The sequence below is a fragment of the Marmota flaviventris genome, chromosome X (genome assembly GCF_047511675.1).
Source record: "Marmota flaviventris isolate mMarFla1 chromosome X, mMarFla1.hap1, whole genome shotgun sequence".
Lineage (NCBI taxonomy): Eukaryota > Metazoa > Chordata > Mammalia > Rodentia > Sciuridae > Marmota > Marmota flaviventris.
Window position 1 is genome coordinate 121,563,220 of NC_092518.1, and position 27,174 is coordinate 121,590,393.

Here is a 27,174-nt window from a genome sequence, read left to right on the forward strand (position 1 = left end):
CCTGGGTTCAATCCGTGGTACCAATAAAATTAAAATGAAAAATAAAAATCAATTATTTTTTTATATGGCAGTGAACAAATGAGGAATTAAATTTTTTAAAGAAGCATACAATACTCAGGATTCAATCTAACAATGTATTGTTAGGATGTATGAAAAATACTGATGAGAGATATGAAAGACCTAAACAGAGAGATACACTTTGTTCGTGGATTTGAGGACTCAATATCATAAATATAGTTGTCTCCCCTCATGGTTTCTCTTTCTGTTGTTTCAGTTATCCATGGTTAAGGCATGGTCATGACTTGATAATCCATCCTTCTTCTGAGGTATCAGCAAGAAAGTCAATGATAGCCTAATGTTGTCACAATGCCTTTGTCATTTATCTCACTTCATCTCATTTCATACACATGGTATCATCTCACATTACCAGAAGAATAATGTGAGTACAGTACAATATTTTGAGAGAAGGACCACATTTGCATAACTTTTATTATAATCTATTGTTTTAATTGCTCTATTTTATTATTGTTGTTGTTAATCTCATATTGTACCTAACTTATAAATTAAACTTTATCACAGGTACATGTATGTACAAGAAAAAGCATAGTATGTATACGGTTGAGTACTACCTGTGGTTTCTTCTTAGAATGTATCTCTTGTGGATTAAGGGGGACTACTGTATTTGGGAGGGGGGTACCAGTGATTGAGCTCAGGGCACTTGACCACTGAACCACTGAGCCACATCCCCAGCCCTATTTTGTATTTTATTTAGAGATAGGATCTGAGTTGCTTAGCGCATTTGCTATTGCTGAAGCTGGCTCTGAACTCACAATCTTCCTGCATCAGCCTCCTGAGCCACTGGGATTACAGGTATGCACCACCATGCCCAGTTAGGACTACTGTATGTTAATTCTCCCCCAAATTGATATACAGGATCTAATTCACCCCAAATAAAATCACAGAAGGCTTTTAAAAGAAATTTGCCAGATGATTCTAAAAGTTATATGGAAAAGCAGAATGACCCAAACAATTTTGCAGAAGAAAAGTAAAGTTGGGAGTATTCATGTCAATTAATTTCAAAACATACTATAAACTGGGTGCAGTGGCTCAAGCCTGTTATCCCAGGGACTGAGGAGGCTGAGATAGGAGAATGGCAAGTTCAAGGCCAGCCTCAGTAACTAACCAAGAACCTTAGCAACTTAGTGCAACCCTGCCTCAAAATAAAAAGTAAAAAGGGTTGGGGATGTATTTCAGTAGTAAAGGACCCCTGGGTTAGATCCTAAACAAACTATTCTATAAACTACAATATTCAAGATAGTATGGTATTGGCAAAAGGATAAACACAGATCAATGGAACAGACTAGAGTCCAGCAATTGATCCACACTTATATGGTCAATTAATTTTTTACAGTGTCAAGTTAATTCAATAGACAAAAGGTAATCTTTTTAGTCTTTTCAACAAATAATGCTGGAATAACTGGGTATATGTGTATTTAAAAAATGAACTTCAATCCAAATATCACACTATATATAAAAACTTTAAAAGGGTCATAGACTGAAATGTAAACCCTAACGTTATAAAACTTCCAGGGAAAAAATTAAATCTCTGTGATCTTGGGTCAGGCAATAATTTCTCAGATAGGACAGAAAAATCATGAACCATTAAAAAAAATCCTGAAAAACAGAACTTCATCCAAAGCTTAAAACTTCTGTTCTTTGAAATTTTTAATTTGAAAATGGAAAGACAAGTCACAAACTGGGAAAAACATTTACAAAACACTTATTGATGAAGGACTGATATCCAGATATTTTTAAAAGACCCTCAAAACTATATAATTTTTAAAACCCTGCCAATCAAAACAATGTTAACAGATACTTGCTCAAATTCATTATTCATTTTAGGAAAAATGCAGAATAAAATTTCCCTATCTGCCCATAAGAATTTCTTGGTGGGCCGGGGCTGTAGCTCAGTGGCACAGTGTTTTCTTAGCATGTGTAAAGGCCATTTCTTGGCTTTTTTTTTTTTAACAAGGGATCAAACCCAGTGCCTTACATGTTAGGCAAACACTCTACCACTGAGCTACTGCCCCAACCCTGGGCTAAAAAATTGAAAGACAGACAATAACAATATCAGTGAATATATGGATCAAGTAGAACCTTATATGTTGGTATTAGGAATCAAAATGGTATGGTCACTTTGAAAAACAGTTTGGCAATTTCTTAAAAGGGTAATAAGCACGCTTGTCATAAAATCCAGCCATCAAACTCCTATGTATTTACCTAAGAGAAAAAAAAAAGATATGTCTACACAAAAATCTAAACTTAAGTATTTATAGCAACTTTATGCATGATCATCAAAAACTGAAAACATTCCAAATATCTTCCAACTGGTAAATGGATACACAAATTGTAGTACATCCATATAGTAGAACTCTACTCAACAATTAAAGGTAGAAAATGTATAAATGCAATGCCATGGATTATTCTTAGAAATATTATGTTAAATAAGCTGGACTCAAAAGGTTGCAAACTTTGATCCAAGTAGCATGAAATTCCAGAAATGGAAAAAAATAAGGACAGAAATCAATCAGTAGTTGCCACAGACTGGCAATGCAGGGAGGATAGTAACTACAAAGGAGCACAGAGTTGACAGAAAATTCTATTATTTTGATTTCAGTTGGGGTTACAAACTATAAAATTTTATCAAAATTCACTGACTTATACACAGCTAAAAAAGATACCTTTTCCACACGTAAACTATATTCAATAATACTGCAATAAATTGTATATCATCTCAAATGACCAATTTTAGGCAGAGGTTTATAACTAATTAAAACTAAAATGCTGATTTCTGATCATAAATTTAAGATCCATGAAAAAGGAACAAGAAGAGATGGAGGGCAGACGAAGTTCATATAAATTCTCTATGTGTACTTTCACTGCTAATTGATATAAATGTGTAAAAGGGGGCTCTGGAAAGAAGGTGATAAATGTATAATTTAGAACCAAAAATGCACCCATAAAACAAACTAACTGAAGATAATAAATAACCAATAACTGTCCTTATCAATTACTTGAGTTTGTAGATGAATCATTCAAAGATCTGCCTAATGATACAGGAACCCATTCAAGTACCAATTTTCCTCATTTTACAAGTGTTCTGGTTTAGAAGATCAGGGAAGAAGCATTTTCATTCTGTGCAATCTCTTCTCTTGATCAGAGTTCTGAAGAAACACAGTAGATGCTTATCTTGGCAGTAGAGGCTACAGGATGGGAGATGGTAATGATCTGTCCAAAACCCCTGAAGGACCTTTTTCACTGTTTGGTAGGCTATTCAATGACAGTTTCAAGCAGCTGTCTAGCAATGGATAAGCCAGTGTGCATGGTCCTGGATTTGTAGGACGCTATGGTCAAAAAATGGTAGGAGTCATATAACTAGCATTCTCAGAGGCCCAAAGAAGATTTAAACTGAAAAACACACTACAGAACACTTGTCTTCATTTATTCACTCATCTATTCATCCCACAGATATTTATTCACTTCTCACTCTGTGCCAGGTTCTGTTATTAAGCTGAAGATAAAACTTGGTCTAGAGTACCCAATGATCTTCACATGGGCAGTGGTGGGGATAAATGAGGTACAGAAGCAGCCAACAAGCCAGAGTACATCTTACTAGAAGAGGAAAACTAAAGGTGTGATTTAGTCCTCCTTGTACACCATTTTCTATCAGGTACTCATGCCCCCAGAGTTTACCAGGAAGAGCAGTAGTCACTGCAGGCAGCAATAGAAATATAGTAAGTATGGTATAGCCAAGAAACTGCACAAAATTTTGGGACACTGAGTACCTGATGGAAAATGGTGTGTGGGGCTGGGGATGTGGCTCAAGCGGTAGCGCGCTCGCCTGGCATGCGTGCGGCCCGGGTTCGATCCTCAGCACCACATACAAATAAAGATGTTGTGTCCGCCGAAAACTAAAAAATAAATATTAAAAAAAAATTTCTAAAAAAAAAAAAGAAAATGGTGTGTAATGAGACAGGGAAGTATGAATTCCAATGTCCGAGGGCTCTGTAAGTTGTGCTAAGGAGTTAGATACTAAGTCTATGGAGTATAAAATAGGCAGGCTATGAATAGGGGAGTAACAAACTAAGATTTCCATGTAGAAAGATGACTCCAAGAGCAAGTCATGGATAAGCAAAGGAAAAAGGCAGATGTGGAATGTCCTCTCTCTTTTTAGGAGGGGGTAGCTAAAAATCTGGTGATGGACAAGAAAGTTGGTATTAATTGGAATGGCAAAAAGAGTTCCCCCACAACCTCAGTCAGCAGAGGAAATGAGACATTCTCCTGACTACTGCTCATCCCTTAGCTAGGAATGGTGATTGCTCTATCTCCCACTAGGCTAGAAGCTCCCAATGGAAAGTAATGTGCTTGCTGGTATTCATTCTCGCTCTCTCTTACTCTCTCTCTCTCTCACACACACATACAAACACACACACACACTCAAACACACACATACCCTGTGACTGGCTAAAGGTAGATGTTCAGTAACTGAACAGACTGAAGGAATGAGTGAATGAATATATGAATGAATGAATTGAAGGTTTTGGCCCAAGAAACCAATGGAGAGCTACTACAAAACGTGACTGATGAATTATCTTGGGAGTTGATAAGGTATCAATCAGATGGAAAGCTAAAATGGATGCCTTTGAAGATCTCTTCCAATGTCAAGATTTTAAGATTTTAGTCCCTGTCCTGCCCCTTGTAAAAGTACCAAGTAGCTGCAAAAGGGATATGTGAGGTTTGTTTTAAAGACAAAAAAATTAATATTTTTAAAGTTCCATAAAGAATATCCAAGGGTAAGTTTATATCATGAAATAATGAGCTAAAAGCTGATGGTAGATTTCTTATTAAAAGATTTCCAGAAAAAAGGAAAACAATGATTGTCATAATTAAGCTTTTGAAAGCAGGCAGTATGGTAGATGAGATAGTAGAGTCTGCAGAGACCCCTCCACACTGGAAGGATATGGCATCAGATGCTTGGAAGTCATCCTAACAGTAAAGTCTAGGAAGAAAGTGAAACAGACAAAGACTGTGTAATTAGAAAAGAAGATGAAAGGGCTGGGGTGGTGGCTCAGTGGCAGAGTGCTCGCCTAGCACATGCGAGGCCCTGGGTTTGATCCTTAGCACCACATAAAAATAAATACATAAAATAAAAGTATTGTGTCCAATTACAACAACAACAACAACAAAAATTCTTTAAAAAAAAAAAGAAGAAGAAGAAAAGAAGATGAAAGGTCAGCACAGTAGCACATGGCTATAATCCCAGCAACTCAGAAAGCTTATGCAGGATGATCTAAAGTTTGAGGCCAGACTCAGCAACTTAGCAAGACCATCAACAACTCAAGAGAGCCACTGTCTCAAAATATACAAATAAAAATAAAATTGAGCTCTTTTTCATGGTGCCTTGTGGGTGATCAGCTGCTCTAAGATGAAGGTGAATATCTCCTTCCCAGCTACTGGCTGTCAGAAACTCATTGAAATGGTCAATGAACACAAACTTCGTACTTTTTATGAGAAGCATATGGCCACAGAAGTTGTTGCAGATGCTCTGGGTGAAAAATGGAAGGGTTATTGGTCCAAATCAGTGGCGGGAATGACAAACAAGGTTTCCCCATGAAGCAGGGTGTCTTGACCCACGGCTGTGTTCGCCAGCTACTGAGTAAAGGGCATTCCTGTTATAGACCCAGGCGAACTGGAAAAAGCACAAATCTGTTCTAGGTTGCATTATGGATGTCAATCTGAGCGTTTTCAACTTGGTTATTGTAAAAAAAAAAAAAAAAAAAAGGATAGAAGGATATTCCTGGACTTACTGATACTACTGTACCTCGTAGACTGAGACCCAAAAGAGCTAGTAGAATCTGTAAACTTTTCAATCTCTCTAAGGAAGATGATGTCCACCAATATGTTGTCAGAAAACCCTTAAACAAGGAAAGGAAAAAAAACCCAGGACCAAAGCACCAAAGACTCAGCGTCTTGTTCCTCCACGTGTCCTGCAACACAAGCGCCAGCATACTGCTCTGAATAAACAGCTTACTAAGAAGAATAAGGAAGAGGCTGCAGAATATGCCAAACTTTTGGCCAAGAGAATGAAAGAAGACAAAGAAAAACGCCAGGAACAGACTACCAAGAGACTCAGGCTGTCTTCTCTGAGAGCTTCTACTTCTAAGTCTGAGTCCAGTCAAAAATAAGAATTTTTAAGTGTAACAAATAAATAAACTTTAAATTCAAACTTTATTGACTTGTCATTATTGATTTGATATAATCAGAAAATGGATGGAAAAACATATCATAGAAAGGGAAGCAGTGGAAGAAGTCTACCTACAGGAGACACATGAAATGATGTTCTTCAAATTCAGAGACTGACACGATACTAGATGGCCAGCAAAGGTTTCTTTTTGAAGATGAGTGGCTCAGAAAGGATACTTAATATAAAACATTACCTTTGCAGAAAGTCATAACTAAGGTAAATAAAATAACTACCACCATAAAAAATAAAATAAAATTGACTAGGGATATAGCTCAGTGGAAAAGCATCCCTGGGTTCAACTCCCTACTTAAAAAAAAAAAAAAAAAGATAACGAAGATGAAGATGAAGGTGGAGTGGTAAGAAATAGAACCCTAGGCACATGAACAATAAGCATTGAGATACTCAGCAAGAAGAAAGCAAACAGAACACAACAAGGAGAGCTGTAAAAGATAATTAATTGATGAGCACCAACAATATAGGATTAGACAACAAAGACCCAACCTCATGGTCTAGGTAGAGCTCATGCTCCCGAGCAGTCTGGCTAAAAGAAAGGATATTCCTACCCTGGAAGGAACTGGAATAACAACTACTGCACCCAGACCAGGACTTCACAAGGCCAAAAAAAAAAAAAACCCAGAACAAAGCCTAGTTTCTGGCGCACACAAAAAATACAAGGCTAGTCTTAATTACAAAGAATTAGGTAAGATCAGTCTTAAAAAAAAAAAAAAAAAAACTGAGCTCACAAAGTCAGAATAAGACTAGCACACATGCTGAACTGCTGAGCTAGTAGCCTGAACTTCCCAAAATTTAACTCCAACAGGCTGGGGCCCAAAGCCTTGTTCAAGGCTGACCTGCTTCAGCTCTGTCCAGTGGAAAGCTGTACAGAAACAGAAACCAGAAGGCCTTCACAGACCTCCCAACATCAGAGAGTATGAGGCAAGCCCATGAGTAGCACAGAGTTGCTTTAAAATCCCAATGAAAGAGAAAGAAAGTATGTCAAATGGGAAGAACCAGAAAAAAGGATGAATATGAAGTTCAGTGTACAGAGAACTCTGTTCATTTTTTCCATCCAATCACCAGTTCCCTAATCCAGAATACATCTTTAAAAGCTCTATAGCCCATAGGCATTACCCAGAAATCTATTCATTTTTATATTTGTGGCTATATCTACAAAAAAATAATTTAGCATCAAGTCATTAGTCAACACCATGCCCCCAACTATACATAAAATGTTTTGTGAGAAAAACAAATACCTTTTATATTTTTACCTCTTATGCCTCATCATGAGCACAACATGTTATTGAGAGGATAGCCCACATTGCAACTCTCATTTCCCATTTTGAACCACAGACTTATATCATCTTCAGAGATCTAAATAATGTTCTTGCCTATCTAAATATTCTTAGCATACGGCTGAAAATCTTGAAGATCATTAAGAAAACAAACTACAAAAAAATTACACAACAAACTAGTGGCAGAGACAGCAAAGAAACCTAGAGGCCTCTGTTCTTTCCATGTTTGCAATGTCACTAAATCTGGTAAAGTTGCCTATTATTTGGAAGCAAAATCCAGTTAAATGAATTCATTCATAATTCTTAACCCTTCCCATTGAGCTCATGTACAGCCCAACAGAAAATTCTTCCTCTCCATCTGCAAAGACAATCCTTGCTACATGACAGAATAGAAATCCACTAGAGGTTACTCAATTTAAATTATCCAACTCCAAAACAAGAGAAGGCCTCAAGCAACACCATCTGATTATGAGATTTTGCTGCTGTAGAGAGTTAAATCAAATTCATCCTAGAGGCTCATCTGCTGCATGATATTTTCATTCCTTAATATTGAACCTCACTAACAAATTCCAAAACAAGATGTGCCTGTGACGTTTTTCCCCTAGTACTTTCTGATTTTCATCTGCTACTGTGACTACTATTTGAAGGAATGTATTTATGTAAGTCATTCAATGTCTAGTATCTATACAACCCTGTGTATTTACAGTATATTAAAGATAGAAGGATAGAAAGGGTCTTATTTACGGAAATAATTTACACTCAGAAGTAATGGTGATAAGTGAAGAAAGAAGGTGAGGAAGTCTGATATACTGAGAAACCACAAATAACTGAGTTGGTATAATATATGAAAAATATGATTTTGTTACTTTATGATATTCATCTGTAATAAAACAATTGTTTTTTAAAACCTTATATATTTAGAAAAGCTAAACAAATACACACTATATACCAAAAACTTGACTTTGAGCAACTTTTGTTACCCACAAAGTATAGGCTGCTCCTTAAATACAGCTTTTCTCAATTAGAAGGAAAAAAAATCCTAGAATTGACCTAAAATAACATTTTCTTTAACTCATAATAAATTCTGTTGAATAAATGAAAATAAACACCTTTCTTCCCAGAAACAGACAAGAAAATCAATAAAAATCTCTATTTTAAAAAGGAATAATTTAACTGTCTAGAAACTTGACAACACTGCTTCATACAAGTGATCAAATTATTCAATGACAGGGCTGGGGTTGTGGCTCAATGGTAGAGCACTTACTTACCTAGCATATGTGAGGCATTGGGTTCAATTCTCAGCATATAAATAAATAAATAAATATCCATTGACAATTTAAAACATTTTTAAAAATTATCAATGACAAGTCATATAAATACTATGCAATGTGGATATGTGATGAGAATAGCTCTTCGCCTGATCTTTCTCCCAAAAAATCATGACTCACATTCTAATCATGAGATAAGTATCAGATAATTGTTAATTGAGGGATATTCTATAAAACACCTGAGTAGTACTTCTCAAAACCATCAAAGCCACCAAAACCAAGGAAAGTCTGAGAAACTGTTACAAACAAGAGGAGTCTAAAGAAACAAGATGACAGAACACAATATGGTATTCTACATGAAATTCTGAACAGAAAAAGGACATTAGAGACTAAGGGAATCTGATTAATGCATGGAGTTTAGTTAATAATACTGGTTCATTAATTTTGACAAAAATATCATACTAAGATGTTAATAATAATAGAAATTGGGTGTAAGGCATATAATGGGATCTCATTGTACCATCCTTGAGAATTTACTATAAATCTAAACAAATTCTAAAATAAATTTACTTCTGGGTATGGCGGCATACCCCTGTAATCCCAGTGACTCAAGAAGCTAAGGAGGATCACAAGCTCAAAGCCAGCCTCAACAACATAGTGAGGGCCTAAGCAACTTAGCAAGACCCTATCTCAAAATCAAAAACAAAAAGGGTTGAGGATATGGCTCAGTGGTTGAGAGTCCCTGGGTTCAACCCCCAGTATCAACCAACAAACAAATAAATAAATAATTAAAAGTTTACTAATAAAATTTTAAAATGAATTTTAAAACAAGTACTAGAATCTTCCATTAGGCAATCATAATGGACAACAATACTTAAAAAATAACAATGTAAACCTGAATATTCTTTAGTTCCCTGTTGGCATCTCTCTCCAATTCAGAAAGTCCCCTTAAGATCCCATTAGTGGGCTGGGGATGTGGCTCAAGCGGTAGCGCGCTCGCCTGGCATGCGTGTGGCCGGGGTTCGATCCTCTGCACCACATACAAACAAAGATGTTGTGTCTGCCGATAACTAAAAAATAAAATATTAAAATTCTCTCTCTCCCTTTCTCACTCTCTCTTTAAAAAAAAAAAAGATCTCATTAGCCACAACTTGGATTAATAAATTAATGCAGCAAAAATTTCCACTTTTTGTCTATTTTTTATGGTAGATGTAATACCTTCAGTTATTTGCAGTACATCTAAACATAGTATGTCATTTCCTACTTTTTAAAATGACAATCTTTATTTTATTTATTTATTTATACATGGTGCTGAGGATCAAGCCCAGGGCCTTGCATGTGCTAGGTGAGCGCTCTACTACTGAGCCACAACCCCAGTCCTTCCTACTTTTTCTACTGACAAGTCAAACTAGAATCCAAAACTACTAATAATATACTCTAAAGGTTAACTTCAATGAAAAGTTAATTGCTTACTTTCTGTGTACCTTTTCTTCTAGAACAGTCTTTCTGGGAAGTGCTTTAAGTGCATGTTAGGAGCCAAGTACATGAATTATGGGTGAAGTGGGTAGAGAATGAGTGGGCTGCTGGAAACAATGTTCCTATGGTGCTGACCTTGGTCTTCAGTCCTTTAGTAAATACTGTCACTTATTTGAATTCCTTCTCCTTCTCCTTTGCATCTGATGATCTCTAGCAATAAACCTTCTTCATGACACAATACTATATATTATTTAGTTTGAAGCAAACTATGTGAAGTAATGTTCTTTTTTAAAGCTCTCAATTCCTAACATACCAGAACCTGCCAAAAGCAGGTTGTTATTCCTTTCCAATCAATAGCTCACTCACAGCTGAAATATTAAGAGAGGAATTAGGACAAACAAATCTTCAGGGTTGCATCTATTCTGGCAAAAGACACAGAGTAGAGCTGGTGCAGTGGTTCACATGTATAATTCCAGTTGACTCTGAAGGCTAAGGCAGGAAGATCCAAGTTCAAGGCCAACCTCAGCAACTTAGTGAGACCCTGAGCAATTTAGCAAGACCCTATCTCAAAAAATAAATAGAACTGGGGATGTAGATCAATGGTAAAGCACCCCTGGGTTCAGTCCCCAGTACCAACAAATAAATAAAGCAAATATACACTTTATTTAAAATAATTTACCAATATTGGTTTATTTACAGAGAAAATTGTACTTTACTAGCAACAAGATATTAATAATACAGGAAACTGGGTCTAGGATTTATGGAAATTCTCTGAACTATCTTTGTGATAGTTTTTTCTGTGAATCTAAAAATATTAAAAATTCTTTTTTAAATCTTGTTATCTCCCTTGCTCAAATCTTGTAATTCTAACCAAGTACAAGAAAGAGAATCAATGAGCCTTGGACACTTGTTTTGAGAAAAAAACCTGTAATTAATTTTCTATAGTTACCTAACATATCCAGGAGGAAATGGTTTGATTAAAATAGTGCCCTTGAGTCAAACACAAAGCAAATTCAGAGTCAATGGCAAAATCTGGGATGAGTGACCTTTACCAATGTAGTCAATCCATTAGCAATGACAGTTTGATGGTAATAGCACAGCCCTGGCGAAAAAACACAGCCCAGAATATGCACATGCAAAAGTTCCTAATGTTTCAAAATACTTTAGTTATAAAACCAGAAACTTAGGTTGTTATACCTAAGATTTAACAAAAAAAATTGAAAAATTTTTATACATTACTATAAAATCATGAGCATTATTGGTTTCACAATCATTTCCCAGATTTGGATAGCACTAGATAAAAATTAAAAGTTAAAATTCAGAGGAAATGAGAGTCAGAAAATAACTAGAGTTAGTTTTAAAGTACAGGTTTGGGTTGACCAGATAGACATAGACTTTGTTTACATTGCAGTTGATGACTGAAGACATCAATTGAAAAATGAGATGGGGAGGGGCTAGGGTTGTGGCTCAGTGGCAGATCACTTGCCTTGCACATGTGAGGCACTGGGTTCAATCCTTAGCACCACATAAATATAAATAAAGAAAATAAAGATATTAAAAAAATAGATCCATTTAAAAAAAATGAGACAGGTGGGAATTGTTCATTACACACTTTTGGCCAGAAATAAACCCTAACCCCAATGTGAAAATAGAAGGTGGAGCTTTTGGAAGTGATTACAGTGATGCCTCATAAATGGGATTAGCGCCCTTATAAGAGAACTACAGTTTGTAATTCCTCTCCCCAGACCTACCCTAGCTCTCTGCCATGTGAAGACACAACCAGAAGATAGCTCCTGTAAACCAAAGAGTGTCCTCACTAGATGCATCTGCCACAGCCTTGATCTTAGACTTATCAGCCTCTATAACAGAGGAAAATAAATTGATGTTATTTATGCCAACCAGTCTGTGGTATTCTGTTATAGTAGCCTGAACTAAGGCAGTCAACCTTAGTTTAGTCAAAGTACTAGTCAACAGTTTCATAGAACACTGGTTTTTAAACTGTATTATGTATCAGCATCACCTAGAGAGCTTATTAAAACATACATTGCCAGGCTTTATTTCCAGGGTTTCTGATACAGTAGGTCTCAATCAGAGGTCTGAGAAATGTATTTCTAATAATTCCTAGGTAATGATGATACTCCCAACTCTTGTCCTATGTAAACATTTTAACAACATTAAAAAAAAAAAAAAAAAAACCCTATGATCAAATTTAAGGACCTAGCCAGGCACAGTGGTGCACGCCTGTAATCTCAGCAGCTTGGGAGGCTAAGGCAGGAGGATCACAAGTTCAAAGCCAGCCTCCCCAAAAGTAAGGTGCTAAGCAACCCAGTGAGACCCTGTCTCTAAATAAAATACAAAATAGGGCTGGGGATGTGGCTCAGTGGCCAAGTGCCCCTGAGTTCAATCCCTGGTATTTCCCCCCACCAAAAAAAATTAAGGACCTAAATAAAATCCAAAACCACATTACATGATTTTGCAACAAATATTCTTTGAGGATTCACTCCATTGATCAGCACTGTACTAGATGCTGGCACTAGCTAGAGTAGTGAGTAAATAAAAGGACACATGTACTTTTAGACCGTACTCCAGAGGATGAGGCAGTTATATGTACAATGTACCATGAGACCCTGCAAGACAGGATAGTCTAACCTCATCCGCAGTCAGAGACGATTTCCTTAAGAAGTAATACTTGAGATTAGTTCTGAAGGAGAACTACTAAAATTATTTTCCTTAAGGAAGTGGTGCTTGAGATTAGAAATGGGGTCCAGAGGAGAGCACTCCATACAATGGGAGCAATATGTACAGTGGGAATGGCATGCAATAGGAAGGTAGCACCCTAAGGGAAGGCCAGAAAGACTACAGTACTGAAGGTCACAGATATTAAATAGGCCAATAGGGCCTGGCAGGCAAAGCAGAGTGTGAACTGCATTTTCAGTGTGAAAGGAGTCACTAGGGATTCATAATATGACTTAATGTATGTTTTGAGAATAATCAGCCTAGTTGCTTTGCAGAAGTGCATTAAGAGTGGACCCAAAAAATATTCAGGAGACACAATCTTTGGAATTCATTAAAGAACTGGGTAGGATGGAATGAGAGAGAAGGAAGATTAAAGGCCAACTTCCATGCCTCCATAAAATGCTATGAAGTGATCTGCAGTGCTTTTTCAGCCTGACTTGAGTTTTTTCCTATGGTGCAGCATGAGAAGCAAAAAAAAACCAGGTATTTTATTTATGCCTGGAAAAAGACTAGGCTTATAAAAATACTTAAACAGTAGGATGATAGATCAAATGCTTCCTTTTTCCAAGAATGGAAAATTCCTTTTCAGAGCATTATATATTAAGCTCAAAGTTAACCTAATTGTCTCCTTTTGCAATTGTGGAAACAAAGACTGACAGGGTTACTCATCTCATTCCACTGTATTCAGACTAAAGAAGCATCTTATTTTTAGCTCTCTAATGATATTATTCATTTTCTGTCTTGTATTTTCATTATATATCTATCTTATCTCTCTAAAACTTAAGTTCTCTAATGCAATATAATGATTATTACAAAACTAAAAACACCCAAAGATAGTATGCACTCCAACCTATGAAAGTTGGAGGTAGGAAAGTATTAGAGGAAAAAAAGGCAGAAAATTATTTTACTACATCTCATAAACAAATAAGTTGCCCTAAAGCTAATTCAGAAGGAGTAAAAAAAGTTCTTATTATGTGTTGTCTAAATATATTGTTATAAATACGAGGTGTCCTCCAAAAGCTCACGCATGATAAAATGCAAGAATTTTCAGAGAAATAATTAGGTCTAACAACAAGTAGATTAATTCATCGATAGAATTAATAGGGTGGTAGCTGTAGGTAGGTAGGGTGTGGATGGAGGAAGTAGATCACTAGGTGTGTTAGTTTGGGGTTTATATTTTGTCCTTGGTGAGTAGAGCTCTCTTTCTACTTCCTGATTGCTGTGTCCTGAGCTACTTCCCTGTCACATCCTTCCACCATGAAATTCTGCCTCACCTTTCGGGCCCAGAGTTATGGAGCTGGCTGACTATGGACTGAACCTCTGGAAACCATGAGCCAAAATGAACCTTTCTTCCTATTAGTGTTCTTGTATCGTTTAGTCATAGTGATAAAAAAGCTAACTGAAACATCTACTTAAAGCAGCACTCAAACATAATTAAGTAAAACAGTAAAAAGTTGGAAAATGTTACCTTCTATAACTAGTACTGCTAAGCAAAATTTGGATAATCAAGGATAAAGATGAAAATATTTCCACTATGTCTCCACATCCTTAAAACCACATTGACAATGGCCAAATGAAATTAACTAGAGTTCTAAAGCAGATTCACATCATAATTTCTAATCTAAGAAAAAATTCTACCCCAACATAACCTTGAAAACCAAGTATGTTGCTGGGCACAGTGGTGCACATCTGTAATCCCAGCAACCTGGGAGGCTGAGGCAGGAGGATCACAAGTTAAAAGTCAACCTCAGCACATTAGTCAGACTCTAAGAAACTCAGCAAGAACCTGTCTCTAAATAAAATATTTAAAAAGGGCTGGGGATGTGGCTCAAAGGTTAAGCACCCCTGGGTTCAATCCTCAGTACCAAAAAAAAAAAAAAAAAAAAACAACATGTAGGGCTAGGGGTTGTAGCTTAGTAGTACAGTGCTTGCCTTGCACATATGTGTGAGGCACTGGGCTCAATCCTCAGTACCACATAAAAATAAATAAATAAAGTAAAGGTATTTTTAAAAAAGAAATAACCCTATATTTAAAAAAAATACCAAGTATGTGCAACATTCTGAACTATAATTGCAGATGGGTCTTAGTTATTTCCTTCTTCAGGATTTAAACTTACTGTCTATCAAAGAGCCAAGACAAAAGCACTCAGCTCAACATCCTGTACAGAGGCTTTGTCCAGGTCCTAGAATTATAACTCATTAATTTAGCATTCATTGTTTAAAGGTTTCTTGTTTTGCTTGCTTTAAGTGAAATTCTGACATAAAGAAGCTTGCCCTAGACTCTTTTCCTTCTTGCTGGCTAGAAGTTGAAAAACAAATGCTGAAGCCAGGTGCAGTGGTGCACATCAATAATCCCAGTGACTTGGGAGGCCAAGACAAGAGGATCTCAAGTTCAAGGCCAACTCTAACAACTTAGCAATATCCTTCCTTCAAAAAAGAAGAGAGAGAAAAATACCAAGGTACACAGAATTAACCCACTTAGCCTGAAAACCTAGATGGCCTCCTGGAATACAGGTTTCCCACTTGCCCTGGGCTATTACATGCCAGAAAAATAAACACCTAAATTTTTTCTAGCCACTATATTTTGGAGCTCTTTGTTATATCAGTTTACCCTCTAACCTAACATCTTCCCCTATATTAAACTGTAAGGTAAATGAGGGCAGAGATTTCTGAGTATAGAACCTGGCACAAATTAGAAAACTCAATAAATATGTGTGAATTGATTACAAGCAGACAACTTTGTTATTATCACCCTCCACATCACCAAATCACCTTCATGACTTCAAGAAATTGAGTTTACAAGATCCAAATTGTTCCCAAGACAGTGCTCCAGAAGTTGCTATATCCCATCTTCCCCTTCCTCTACTGAGTGTGCCTTTCAGCCCTATTATCCTCCTTTCAGTTTCTTCAATGTGCTTGGATTTTGCCCAACTCAAGGACTTTGTGAAAGCTGGTTCCAACATCTACTCCCAACTTCCTTTTCTGAACTAGTCCCCCATTCCTTTACGTACCTGCTTAAATATCATCTCATCAGACAGAATTTCTCTGGCCATCTCATCAAAAACAGATCCTATTTCTGTTATTATCTCTGAGTTTCTATTCATTTTATTCATAACATCTATGAAAATGAGTATCATGTTAATTTTTTTAATTGTAAATTAGATTATAAGCTCCATAAGGACTGAAATTACTTTTGTCTTTATTCGCCACTCAGATTTTTTTGCCTTACATAGTATCTGCCTGGTCCTAAAAAGCCAATAAAGATACTAGTTTGGATCTGGAATGTCCCCCAAAGGTCCATGTGTTTAAAACTTGGCACTGTTGAGAGGTGGCAAAAACCCTTGTGAGACAGAGCCTACTGGGAGGTCTTTGGGTCACCAGGGCTGTGCCCTCAAAGGGGATTGTGTGACTTCATTCTCCTCCTTTTCCTCCTTTGCTTCCCAATCATGAGATGAGTGGTTTTGCTCCACCATGCACTCTGGCCATGATATACTGCCTCCCCACAGGCCCAAAAGAAACTAAGTCAACAAATCATGGACTATAACCTCTAAAACTATAAGCCAAAATAAATCTTTTCCCTTAAGATGTTGATTATCTCAGGTACTTGTTACAGTGATTATAAAGCTCACTCAACCAAGGGATAAATTAATAAACTGTACTAAATATTTTCATTGTTTGTGCTTCGTATTTTGGGATAGACTTAACTTAAACTGTATGTACCACTCCACAAATACAGTCTTCAAATGCCCTTGACTAAGAATCTGACAATAATGTAAGTTTCTATTTAGGAGGCTATATAAACCAATGTACACACCGCCATGCTCTTAATTGCTTTCTTAGTAGAATTACCATTCTCCCTCTCCACTCCTTGTTTTTAGTTGCTAATAATTAGATAAAATTTTAGTGATTCCTACTGTTATGATGGACTAAAAGTAGTTTTTACCAACATGTCTCAGATGCAGGTTCATAAGGCATGTATGATTGAAAACAAATGATTATTATACTTTGAGGGCATGCCAACTGCCCTGCATGGACCTCAGACCCAGGACTAAATTTCCTCTGCTTTCTCAGGTCAAGGTCTCAGCTTATCAGTTTGATTCTAGATTATATAACCAGAGGTGGCCCTCTACAACTGTGTGGGCATCAGCCAAACTGGGCACTGTGGAACAGTCTAGGGGAACTTAGTGACATAGATATCAAATTATGTCATTTTTAAACAATATTTCCTTCTGTAGCTTTTCTGTGTCTGTGGTGGTAGATACACAAACCTACACATGGGATAAATCTGTGTATAATTAAATACATACTACATGCACAGACATATACACACAAATAAGTATGAAATGCATCAATGTCAATATCCTGGTTGTGACATTATACAACAGTTGTGTAAGATGTTATCATTGGGAGATACTGGGTACATAAGATCTTTTTTTTGTACAATTGCATGCATATTTACAATTATTTCAATAAATATTTTTAAATGCTATTTCATCATAGAAACTCTAGGATGCTCCAGAATTCAGCTGGTTACTTTTCCGAAGGAAGAAAAAAGCTGGGAAATGAAAGGCAAGTAGCTGTGAATATGAAGCTTCACAGAAGAAAAGAATATTGCAATCTCTGAAAACATACATAATCTAAATCTACTTCAAATCACAATACCAAAGAGCAAAAGATTGTTGCAGAATACCTAATTCAATCCCTGCATTTTAAAGACCTGAAAAAAGAGTCTAAAAAATTAATTTGTCAAGGGCTGGGGATGGAGCTCAGTAGTAAAGCATTTGCCTAGCATGTGTGAGGCCTTGAGTTCGATCGCTAGCACCACCAGAAGAAGAAAAAAATGTGTCAAACTTTAAAACTTCTTAGAGAAAAGAATTGAGAGACTAGTTTCCAACTTTGGTACAGGGATGGACTGCTTGAAACGAGATACATAATGCACTAACCCTAAGTAAAGAGACCCCAAAATTTAACTACATTAAAATTAGAAACTTGTTTATGAAAACACAAACACACACACACAGAGAACAATAACAAGCCACAAACATAGAGAAGATATTTTAAATATATATAAACAAAGGATTACTGTCCTAAGTATGAGAAGGAGTTTAACAATGAGAAAGATAACCAACCCAAGAGAAAATAGTCAAGAGACATTGATGAGAAATACATAGCTCATATAGAGATGAGTAAATCAAATTCCATACATGTCTGATTTTGTCAAAAGGAACCCAAATATTATAACTATAATGCTCTAATAAAAGAAAAATATGCAGATATGCTTAACTTCATTAATAATCAAAATATGAATTAAGATCAGAGTGAAATAAAATTTCATACACAATAGGCAAAGAAAAGTCAAACAATATCAAATGTTTCAAAAACATGGAGCAACAGAAACTCATACATTGCTAGTGGGAGAGTATTGATACAACTACTTTGGAGAACAAACTTTATCTCTTCTTATAAAATTGTGTATTTCAAAAAACGTATCATTACAATGTGTATGAGACATCTTATATATATGCTTGCCTATATATTTTATATATACACACACACACACATGCACACAAAGTGCATGTGTGTATATATTTTTTCAATCCCTAGCAAAGTGTGTGTGTGCATCCTGCACACAAGCACAGGAGTGAGGGAAACCTTCAAATACACATACACCAAAAGACATATACTTTTCATAGCAGCACTGATCGTAACTGGGAAAAAAAAAAACCTTCAAACAATTGGTCTATCAAAAGCAGAAAGAAGCACCTGCCTTGTATGCATGAGGCCCTGGGTTTAATCCTGTTTTATTCACAAAGTAGAATATTACTCAGTTGTGACAATGAGTGACTTACAGGTATATAAAACCTTATAAAGAATTCTAGGGGGCTGGGGATGTGGTTCAAGAGGTAGCGCGCTTGCCTGGCATGCGTGCAGCCCAGGTTCGATCCTCAGCACCACATACAAACAAAGATGCAGTGTCCGCCGAAAACTAAAAAATAAATATTAAAAAATTCTCTCTCTCCCTCTCTCCCTCCCTCCCTCCCCCTCCCCCCCTCTCTCTTTAAAAAAAAGTATTCTAGGAATATAATGAGTAAAAATAAAGCAATATATAAGCCATTTGTATAAAGCTCAAAGTAAGAAAACTAAAAACATCATCTAGATTGCATATCAATGTGTTCATGTGACTTTTTAAAGCAAAAGAATGATTATAACAGAAATAAAGTCAATGGTTACAAGGTGAAATGGTGGCAGGGAGATAAGAAAAAAGCACACAGAATTGAGTTGTTAATGTTTTAATTTTCTAGTTGGGTAGTAGGTGCACAGGTATTCATTTTATTATTATGCATTATATATATTCTACATGCACTAAATATTACATTTTTAAAACGTGGCTTTTTAAAAATGGTAGTAATGGGGCTGGGGTTATAGCTCAGGGTAGAGCACTTGCCTCACACATGTGAGTCACTGGGTTCGATCCTCAGCAACACATTAAAATAAATGAAGTAAAAATATCGGATTCATCTTTAAAAAAAATCTTGAATAAAAAATGGTAGTGATTTTCCCCAGGCCAGTTAGTAGAGGCCCCATAATAAAGCATCCAATTTCATACCTCCAAAAGCTTCCATTAAAAAGCACATATTAGGAACTAAACAGACATTTGCTAATGCAGCATGAATTTCATAATTTCTTAACATTATTAATTCTAAATATGGGTCCTATAAATCCTTTATAAGTCATCTGATCTGATTACATTTGATTTTATTTTGATTACTGCCTTCATTAGTACCTTTGATAAATAATACATTTGAATTTATATATGAATCTAATTGCACTACCTTAATTTTCAAAATAAGGAAATATATTCTACTAATAATTTTCAACAAGGTTCTAGGCCTAGCATAAGTTAACAAATGACTTATTTTAAGGTTTGGTTTTTTTGTTTGTTTTGTTGTTAGTACTGGGGATTTAATCCAGAGGCACTATCACTAAGTTACACACCCAGCCCCTTCATTTTTCATTTTGAGACAGGGCCTTGCTCCAGTGTCAAGGCTAGCCTCCAATTTGCAATCCTCCTGCCTTACCCTTCTTATTTGGTGGGATTATTGGCATGCACTATCATGCCCAGCAGTTAACAACTTTTAAAACAGATTTTTAAATCCAGGTGCAGTGACACACACTTGTAATCCCAGAGGCTTGGGCAGCTGAGTAGGAGGATCTGCAAGTTCAAAGTCTGCCTCAGCAACTTAGTGAGACCCTAAGCAACTCAGGGAGACCATGTCTCAAAATAAAAAACAAAAAGGGCTGGAGATGTGGCTAAGTGGTTAAGCACCCCTGGGTTTAAGCCCTGCTACAAAAATAAAATAAAATAAAATAAAAATAAAACAGATTTTATTTACAGAATTCGCTATGGCTGTTATCCTTTGGCTGATAAATGACTATAATAAACATGGCATTCATTTGCAGGGAAATGGATGGCATTAGAGCAGATTATGCTAAGTGAAGTTAGCCAATCCCCCCCCCCAAAAAAAAAAAATGCCGAATGTCTTCTCTGATATAAGGGAGGTGACTCAAAAAGCGGTAGGGAGGGGCGGTAGCGTGGCCGAGTGGTCTAAAAGCGGTAGGGAGGAAGAGCATGAGAAGAAAATTACCTCTAGATAGGGAAGAGAGGTGGGAGGGAAAGGAAAGGAGAAGGGGAATTGCATGGAAGAGGGAAGGAGACCCCCTTCATTGTACAGAATACAGGTATGACGATGTGAGGGGAAAAAAAATAAGTGGGTCACATTAGATTGGGTAGAAAGAAGTGATGGGAGAGGAGGCGAGGGGAAGGGGGTAATGGAAGGACAGCAGAATAAAATAGACATTATTATTGCTGTGGGTATATACGTGACTGCATGATCAATGTAATTCTGCAACCTCAGAAAAATGAGAAATTATATCCCATCTGATTCAAATGTATGATGTCAAGATCATTGTACTGTCATGTGTAACTAATTTAAAAATTAAAAATATATATATCATTGAATTCCATCCAACCAAATTACTACTGGTTCTCAAGTAGGTATACACAAACACATACAAATTATCTACTTACTGTTGTCTACTGCCTCCTAGCAGCTGTCACTCAGTCAAATGTACCATTCTATAAGTATGTTCATGAGTGGAGTTAAGTAAGTGCTTTTGGGGATAGTAACAGATAGCCACTAGCAAAGGAAATAGTATTGCACCCCAGAAAACCTGCTCATAATATTCTAACATCAAAAACAAAAATTATCTCCTCTATAATGCTGTTAGCTAAGTAGGTAACATAATCAGGGTACTGACAAACACATGGGTCTATATTTGATCCTCAATCATTCATGCCAGTGTGAGCTAAGAAATATAACCACTACTAAAAGCACCCGAACAAGCTAGTTACAGTGGCACACACCTGTAATCCTAGCAACTTGGGAGGCTGAGGCAGAAGGATCACAAGTTCAAAGTTCAGCAACTTAGTGAGACTCTGTCTCAAAATAAAAATAAAAAGGACTAGTGATATAGATCAGTGGCATAACACCACTGAGTTCAATCTCCAGTATCTTAAAAAAAAAAAAGCTCACTGTTATAGTTTAGATATGAGGTGTCCCCCAAAAGCTCATATGTAAGACAGTGCAAGAAATCTTAGAGATAAAACGATTGTTAAAGAGATTTAACCTAATCAGCGCACTAATCCCCTGACTGGGATTAATTGGGTAGTAACTATAGGAAGGGTGAGGTTAAAGGAGGTGGGTCTCTGGGGGCTTGCCTTTGGGGTTTATATTTTGTCCTTGTTGAGCAGAGCTCTCCCTCTGCTTCCTGGGGTGATGACCTGAGCCACTTCCCATGGCCACACTCTTCCACCATGTTCTGGCTCACTTTGAGCACTGAAGAATGAAGCTGGCTGTCTGTGGATTGAGAACTATGAAACTGTGAGCACCCAAATAAACTTCTCATTCTCTAATTGTCCTTCTCAGGTCTTTTTGGTCATGGCAGTAAAAAAGCTGACTAAAGCATTCATGAACAGAACTTCCTTAAATTTGTCATTGTTCACATCCAAAGTATAGATAATTCAATTCAAACTCATTATTATTAATAGGGAAACAAATTTGGGGAAGAGTATTGGCACATAGGAAATCAAGAGTTGGAGACCTCTGCTGGGCGCAATGGTGCATGCCTATAATCGCAACAGCTCTGAAGGCTGAGGCAGGAAGATCACGAGCTCAAAGCCAACCTCAGCAAAAGTGAGGCTCTAAGCAACTCAGTGAGATCCTATCTCTAAATAAAATACAATATAGGACTAGGGAATGTGGCTCAGTGGTTGAGTGCCCCTGAGTTCAATCCCCAATACCCCCCCAAAAAAGTTGGAAACCTGAAAAGTAAATAGATGCACAACTCAATAGAAAATCGTCCAAAAATCCACTCCTAGATTGTGAAACCTAAATATATAGTACAGAAAGAATTTAGATATACATCACCCAGGAGCCCTTGTAACTCAGATAAGGAAACTGTGGACATAGGTAAAAGAGCTAAGTCTAGAATTCCATATTTCTTCATTACATACATCTTAACTTCCATTCTCTAAATATTATTGGGCAAGCTACTTACCCTTTCTCACAGCTATAGTAAAGAGACTGGACCACTAAATGGCTTTTAAGGTCTTTTATCAATTCTAGGACTCACTATGCAAGCCCTTCATTTTACACAAATACAGATGTTAACAAACTATAGATATTTATTGTAAGCTTTTCCATTCCTGATCTATAGACACTTTACATTTAATTATTCATCTTCATACAATCCTAAAACATAAGTGTGATAGAATTTTATACTTCACTGGGCCACAGAATACCCAGATATTTGGCCAAGAATTAGCCTGGATGTGTCTTTGAGGTTGTTTCTGCATGAAATGAACATACAACTTAGTACACTGAGCAAAGGAAATAACCTTCCGTACTGTGGATGGGCCTCATCTAATCAGTTGAAGATCCAAATAGCCCTCCCTTAGAGTAAGGAAGAACTCTTCCTGTCTGATTGCCTTCAACATGGGACACTGATTCTTTTTTCCTGCCTTTAGAACTGCACTGAAACAGTGGCTTTTCCTGGGCCTTGAGCCTTTTGCCTTCAGACTGGAACTTACACCACTGGCTTTCATGTGTCGCTAGCTTGCCAACTCAGATCTTGGGTCTTGTCAGCCTGCATCATTCCGTGAACCACTTCTTTATAATATATCTTTTTCTATATATATGTATGCATCCTATTGGTATATTTTTCTGCAGAATTCTAACTAATGCAATAAGAAAATGCACATAGTGAACTGATGCTTGTAAAGCCTATAGAACATTTCCTGGAAATTACCACTCTCATTTTTGCTGTTTTAATAATAGTAAGAAGGCAAAAGAAAGACAATTTACAACCAAAACGATTCCATAAACATGCAACATACCAATGAAACCATGGATCAGCAATTCAAGGCAAACTGATTGAAATAATTTCTGTACACAAACATCCTAACAAAAGACAAATACCTACATTGGAGGTAGAATGATCAAAAGAATTAAAAAGAACACTTACTTTGGGGAAGGGTATGTAGTTCAGTGGCAGAGTACTTGCCTAGTGTGTGCAAGGCTGTGGGTTCAATTACAAACAGTGTAAAGAAAAAAAAAAAAGCAAAGTATGGTGAGGCATATCTATAATCCCAGCTACTTAGGAGGCTAAAGCACCAGAATCCTAAGTTTGAGGCCACCCAGAAAACGTGGTGAGAACTTGTCTCAAATTTTTAAAAGGGTTGAGCACTCAGTAGTAGAGCTCTTGCCTAACATACATTGCAAAGCCCTGGGGTTCAATCCCCAGCACCCACCCCCTCATTTTTCAAAATGTTATCCATGTAAATTAAACTAAGATTATTTTCTTCTTTGTGTAATAAGGACTCAAGCAAGACAATATTATCATTTCTGAATATCTACCCTCCATTATAATTACAATAAAATGGGGCTGGGGTTGTGGCTCATTGGTAGTGGACTTGCTTAGCACATGTGAGGCACTGGGTGTGATAAGGAATAAATAATAAATAAATTACAATAAAGTCACAAACATATTAAAAGCACTCACACTTCAATAAAGGTGTTTTTAAAAAATTATAAACAAATATCTGCAAAAATCATCTAAATTTATAAAATGTTTCAAACGGATTTGCAAAATGAAAAAAAAATAATCACCCCATTTAGTATTTATAATGAAGTGAATACTTTTAAAATATTATAGCAAAATGCTCAAGAAAATGAATGTTATAAGTGTAGAACCATTGTGATACTCATAAATATAAAAAAACTATTCGTTAACTACACCAGAGAATATTAAATACCTAAAATGAAAATGAAAAGAAATCGTTATATACATTAAAAAAAACACAGCATTAGCACCTGGAGGAAAATATTTTTCTAAAGTATAAATAAAGATAGTTTTTAAATGAAAAACACAGTGATAACTGTGGACTGGACAATCTGATCTCTCAAACAAGCTCTACAAGTCTATGATTACAAATGGCAACTATGATTAGAAATATATAAAATAGGAGTCCTATTTAATTCATTTGGCAAACATTTACTGAGTATATAGCATATGTCAGGCATTAGGTATCAGGAATATAGCAATGAGCAAAAATAGTCACATTTTTTACCTTCCTGGAACTTACCAAGTAGAGGGAAGATAGATATTGAATAAGTTAACAAATATACAAATATAAAGCCAATTGCAAAAAGATTTATTAAAAGTTTTGTATGAGGGGCTGGGGTTGTGGCTCAGCAGTAGAGTGCTCACCTAGCATGCATGAGGCACTGGGTTTGATCCTCAGCACCACATAAAATAATAAAGACATAGTGTCCACCTAAAACTAAAAAACAGATATTTAATTTAAAAAAATTTTAAGCTTTATATGAGAACCTGGGAATGAGGCATTGTCTGAGAGAAGAATCAGCTTCCTTGGGGGAAGTGATTAAGCTGAGTTCTGAGAAATAAATAAGATTGGAGGCAACTGACAATAGCAGAAAAGTATACCAGGCAAGAGGAATGATATATACCAAAGATTCTGTGGTGGATGGAACACCAAAAAAGTGATGAAGATTTTTTGCAAAAAAGAAAAATCCATTACAATATCAACATGGAACCACAAAAACCCCCAAATAGTCAAAAACAATCCGAAAAACAATAAAGTTTGAGGTCTCGCCTCTGATTTCAAAACATATTACAAAATAATAATGTAATCAAACCAGACATGGTGGTGCACACTTGTAATCCCAGCAACTCAGGAGGCTGAGACAGGATGATCCCAAGTTTAAGGCCAGACTCAGCAACATAGCCAGATCCTTAGCAAGGTACTGGGCTGAAATAATTTTTTTTTTAATTAAAAGGGCTGGGATATAGCTTAGTGGTAAAACACCCTAAGTTCAATTCCCAGTACTGGAAAAAAACATATATATGTAATCAAAACCATATGGTACTGGCATAAAGACAGACTTACAAACCAGTACAATAGGGAGTCCAGACATAAACCCTCACTGTTATGATCAAATGATCTCTAACAAGGGTCCAGATCACTCAGTGAGGAGAGTCTTTTCACCTAATGGGGCTGGGAAAATTGTGTACCACATACAAGAAAGACAATGAAGGTGAACTGTTACTTTACAACATATAAAAATTTTAAATCAAAATGGATTAAAGACCTAAAACTATAAAAGTCCTCAAAGAAAACTTAAGGGAAGGGCTGGCATTATAGCTCAGTAGTAGAGTGTAAGCTCAGCATGCACAAGGCCCCAGGTTCAATCCCCTTCAATGAAAGAAAAGAAAAACGTAAGTGGAAAATCTTCATATTTAGATTTGAAAATAATTTCATGGACAAGACACTAAAAGCACAGGCAAAGACAAATGGGACTACATCAAACTTTGCTACTACTGCTCATCTAAGGAAACAATCAACAGCCTATGGAACACAAGAAAATACTTGCAAATCATGCAACAACCATCAAATGCTTTTAATAAATGGGCAAAGAACTAGAGTAGACATTCTTCAGAAGATGATATACAGCTGGACATGGTGGTGCATGTCTATAATCCCAATGGCTTGGGAGGCTGAGGCAGGAGGATCACAAGTTCCAAGGCAGCCTCAGCCACTTAGTGATGCCCTAAGTAACTTAGTGAGATCCTGTCTCAAAATTAAAAGTAAAATATATATCTCAGTGGTTAAGTGCTTCTGTGTTCAATCCCCAGTACTGGGGGGGGGGGGAGGGGAGATGAAATCAAAACCACAGACAGTTATCATGTCACACCCATTAAGATAACTACCATAAAAAATAACAACAGCTGGGCATGGTGGCACATAACTGTAAACCCAGCAAATCAGGATGCTGAGGATAAGGACTGGAAGTTTGAGGCCAGCATGGGCAACTTAGCAAGACTCTGATCAAAGTAAAATAAATAAAAAAAGATCTGGGAGCCAGGCGCAGTGGCACATACCTATAATCTCAGCAGCTTGGGAGGCTGAGGCAGGAGGATCCTGAGTTCAAAGCCAGCCTCAGCAACAGCAAGGTGCTAAGCAACTCAGTGAGACCCTGTCTCTAACTAAAATACAAAATAGGGCTGGGGATGTGGTTCAGTGGTCGAGTGACCCTGAGTCCAATCCTTGGTTCCTTGGTACAAAAAAAGATCTGAGATGATGCAGCTCAGTGATATAGCACCCCTGGGTTCAAGCCCCAATACCACAAACTATAATAACAGTGATGATGATGATGACCATTGACAAGTGTTGGTGAAGATGTGGACAAACTAAAATCCATAGGAGTGGGAAGGATGGTTGAATGAGACAGACATTATTACCCTATATACATGTATGATCACACGAATAGTGTGACTCTGCATTGTGTACAGCCAGAGAAATGAGAAGTTGTGCTCCATTTGTGTATAATAAGTTAAAATACATTCTACTGTCATGTACTAATTATTAGAACAAATTTTAAAAATGGTAAATTTTATGTTATATGAATTATATCTCAATGTTTAAAACCAAATTTTACAAAGTAAGGATAAGCCAGGC

The 27,174-nt window shown here is 36.6% G+C and overlaps 1 protein-coding gene and 1 pseudogene across 5 annotated transcripts in view; one reads left to right on the forward strand and one right to left on the reverse strand.

Moving 5' to 3' along the window:
* Positions 1 to 27,174, reverse strand: part of Atp11c (ATPase phospholipid transporting 11C) — a 184,634-nt gene that overhangs the window by 144,918 nt on the left and 12,542 nt on the right. The gene's annotated exons all lie outside the window — the stretch shown is intronic.
* LOC114096625 (small ribosomal subunit protein eS6-like) lies at positions 5,486 to 6,258 on the forward strand (annotated as a pseudogene).